General features: G+C 33.0%; 1 long non-coding RNA gene across 2 annotated transcripts; it reads left to right on the forward strand.

The window, feature by feature from the left end:
• On the forward strand, nt 146-3,175 carry LOC110263145. 2 transcript variants are annotated; one of them, XR_002348285.1, is made up of 5 exons: nt 147-427; nt 499-1,315; nt 1,484-1,732; nt 2,534-2,661; nt 2,892-3,090. It is a non-coding gene; the product is annotated as an uncharacterized LOC110263145 (long non-coding RNA). The 2 variants fall into 2 exon arrangements; XR_002348284.1 differs by having other exon boundaries at nt 146-1,315; nt 2,892-3,175.

Consider the following 4,150-nt stretch of genomic DNA (forward strand, 5'->3'; position numbering starts at 1 on the left):
TTTTTTTTTTATATATTTTTTCACTACAAGACACACGGCAGATAGTAGCGCTTTATTAGAGTCGGTTTTAAAAACAGCCACTAACTGCAGTTTAGCGGCCATTTTCATGGCAGATTTGAGAGAAACTGCTATTTGCTTTCTTTTCAGGGTTCAATTAGATACCCCTCTTTCTCAGATCTCTATCTCAATTCTCATTCTGATTTTCTTCTCATTCACTAGTTACAACACAGTTCTCTTCTCTCCAACTTCCATCATCATCTCTGCACCTCTCCAAAATTTCTACGTTGTGCTAGCTCTTCTGCTTCTTCTGCTTCCTCCTCTGTTCTGCCAGATCTACTAGCTATCTCATCCACGTAGTGTTGTGCGCGGTTCGAATCTGCGGTAGCGACACGAGCATCCTGTCACCGTCACCTCCACCACACCCGTTGTGGGTTCTTCTCCTTCTTCCTTTATTTCTTTATTTGGATTGTCATTTATTTATCTTCTTTTTTCTGCTAGATTTTCACGTTTTTACAAGAGGATAAGTGCCCCTCACCCATAGCAAAAGGGATCTTCTGTCCCAGATCTGCTCGCTGCTCGTGCCTCCTTCCTTCTGCTTTGCACCTTTACTTCTAGTTTACTCTTTATAGTTTTTTTTTTCTAATTTTTTGTGCATTCTAAATCCTGGTTCTGATTTTATTCTTAGGTTTTTCTACTAATTAAATTGATTGTTTTGCTTTATCGAAGAAGAAGAGAAAGCTCAATAGAAAATCTTTTTAGCATATTCAATTCAATATCTAAATCAATTTGTAAATTACAATGTGAGAATAATTTTTAGAAATATTTTTATTTGTCAGAATCAAGTGATACCTTTTGAGTTTGGAAAGGGGAGCTTAGAGGATAGGTCATGAATCTTGGTTGATATTGTGACTATTAAGCCTACTCATATTTTTAATGTTGATGATTTTACTAGTGAATTTAATTTGAAGTGGTTTGAGGCTAACAAAACAGAATCTATTGGTGTTGATGTTGTTGGTGTCCTAACATTGGCAAGTGCTTGTAAGGGCCATAGTCTCCCCATGATGAATTATGCATTTAGTGGTAATTTTGAACATAAACTAAATACTAATGTTAATTAGTTAAAGGTCTCATTGTGTCATGGGGTTCAAGGGAAGAGAGACGAAGAGCCTGGGACAAATGGACAAGAAAAAGAAAATTCATGTATTTTTTAGTTCAGAGGTGTCCTAGGTTTCTCGCTTTCTTCTATCAGCGAAGCTTGTTGTCAGGAAAGCATGGTGAGATTACTAAGTGGCTGTCATTGTCTCTGGGAAAGAGGGTAAGAAAAGCTTTGCTCATCCATTTTTGTCTTGTGGTCAACACAAATGTGTTTAGTATCAATATCAAAAGATCTACACTTTCATGTGATGTCCATGTTATGTTTGTCTTTCACTTGCATTCCAGTAACTTGGATTAAGCATATCCCCTCACGAAAGGTTCCTTGCAGGATAAAGCATTGATGGAAGATCCAATCTATGAGGAATTCTGGCAAAAGGATGTGGAAGAATCAATTAGGCAAGGAAATGCAAAGGAAGCTGCTCTACAGGTCTCAAACTGGGGTTTCAGCCTGTTGGACCTCAAGTTGCAGAAGAAAAAATAGAGTGGAAGTGCTGATTTGCTCATTTGGCTGAAGTAAATGTTCATTAAAGTTCAAGAGGAATACATAGGTTTTCTTGGCCCAATACATATATGGCAAGTGAGTGCATCAATGTTTAGAGTACTACACTACCCTCTTTGCAAGCTTCATTTACTAAAGCATTCACTCTTATTTGATAAAAATCTTCTGCAAGCATTCTTCTAAGGACTTTTCCCCCCAAAGCCTTATGAGCAATGGTGAAATACTGGGACGATATAATATTGTTTATATTATGAATAAACAGTACATTTTTATCTCAAGAAGCTTTAAATGTTTTGAATGGTTTAAATGTGATTTAGTCCGTTTTAATTTTTAAACAATTGAAAACCAATTAGGACAATTTCTAGCCAATAATTTGAAAAATTAAAGTTGTGATACCAGTGCATGCATACAATATCTGAAGTGGATCGGATCCAAGTATGGTGGACAATTTTTGGAGTATCATCTTTACTTTAGCATAATTATTCTTAACTTTGATTCATGATTTTTTAGTTTTAATTTTCATAAGCATTCTTCTTGTCAATAATGTGTTAGTGGGTCAAAATGCCCAAACCATTTTAGGCAAACTATCCTCATTTATTGTTATCAAAGCAAATCACTATGTGGTAAAGTTTATCAAAAGGTTACCACCATTACATGATAATTATAATCCATATGCTATATATATCTGTCTATCTTGGCCAACACAGACTTACATGTCTGTCTAATTGTATATTTATAAAGTGATAGTTGAAATTTATACATATATGCTTAACTTGTTCTTATACCATTTTTTGAACTGTTTGTTTGTAAGGGACATAATATTTTATATTGTACTATATCTTAATTAATGTTTATGGTATTCTTGCGTGTCATATTTAGGACCAATCTTGTATCCAGAGGCTTAAGGTTTGTATAGATGATTCCAAAACCTTGAGATAAGCTGCTCACTAGATCAAGAAAAGTTGAAGAGTTAATTGAATTAGCCCAACAAAAAAGCATGGAGATAGGTAAGAATTGTCTTTCAATTTTCTTTCATTTTTTCATTTAGAAAAATCCTCACTAAGTTAGTGTACTTGTTTGGTTAGATTTAATTACGTAGTTACTGCTCACAAAGTTGGTGTACTTGCGTGGTTAGATTCAATTTTATTTCCATATATTTTATATTCATCCTTTTGTGTTTTTAGGAGTTCCTTGTTTCACTTATTCGTTCCACAAGTTATTTTTTATTTCTTTTCAGGTTTGGCGGTGGTTCCATAAATTATGTGAAGAGATGAGTCATGACCCATGATCTGATTGGTCATTTATATATCAAGTAAATTTTTTGTACTTTTTGATCAATTGAACCATGTTTATTTGTAAGTAGTGCAGTTAAGTTTTAATTTGATTTATATATTATATTTTTTTTCTAAGATTGAGCAGTATTACCCTGAGAAAGGATTACACTAGAAAAGTTTTTTTTTCAACGGTGTTTTTCACTGGTCCTTTATATTAGAGGCGGTTTTGTGGTAAATATAAAGTGTTGAGTTATTTATTATAACTACTATAAAGGGGTTGAATGATTTGGTGCTTCTTTCCATTTGAACTACTACTTTGGTATGAGTTTATAAATGCGGTTGTTTTTTTTAAAAGCTCATGTATGAAATTGCGGCGGTTCAAAACCGTCGCATTTTTTTAAAAAGACTCACATAAATTTGTGGCGGTTTCAAAACTGTTGTAGATTTTTTTAATCCATTAAGCAAAATAGCGGCGGTTCTGCAACCGCCGCAAAATTGAATATCTGATTTGTTGTTTTTGTACCAACGGTTTCTCAAGACCGCCGCAAAATCAAATCTCCACCCCTTAATAGGCAACGCTTGTAGAACCGCTGGAATTTCGTTTCACGGCAGTTTTAAACCGCCGCAAATCCATAACAAACCTGTCGCTATTCGGCGTGTCTCTTGTAGAGTTTGTACACCTCATTTTTTTATTGGTGCTGTTGTTGTGTTTTATTTTTTTTCTCCCATCTTCCTCATTTGATATTGTCTTTTTTGTTTAATTTTTTTTATTTCTCTTAAGAGAGTAAAATAAGAAGAATTATGAGAAATAAAATAAAAAAAGATGAAAATAAAAGCAGCAGAAGATGTGGAGGAGGAAGAGGAAGAGTTTTGAGTTATACAGAGTTTATCAGAACGAAAAATATCGAAATTTTTTAATAATAACATGTAAATTTCTAAGTTTTGACTCCGAAATTTTGCTAGAAATACAAAAATATCTTCTTTTAATGCTGTATTTTTTTCTTTTTATTCTTCTTTCTTACTTATTTTTGTTTTTTATTGCTCTTATTTATTCTTTTAGGAGCATTGCTTCTCATATTATACTTTAATGAACATGTATGTATTATATTGTAATATTATATTGTAATCTTATTTAATTGAATAAATGTAGATTCTTCCTCTTCCTACTAATTTTGTAGTATTATGTATTTTTTTTTCTTCTTCTTTTGATTTTTTTTTGTTT

This window comes from Arachis ipaensis, chromosome B06, assembly GCF_000816755.2.
Source record: "Arachis ipaensis cultivar K30076 chromosome B06, Araip1.1, whole genome shotgun sequence".
In the NCBI taxonomy this organism is placed as follows: Eukaryota; Viridiplantae; Streptophyta; class Magnoliopsida; order Fabales; family Fabaceae; genus Arachis; species Arachis ipaensis.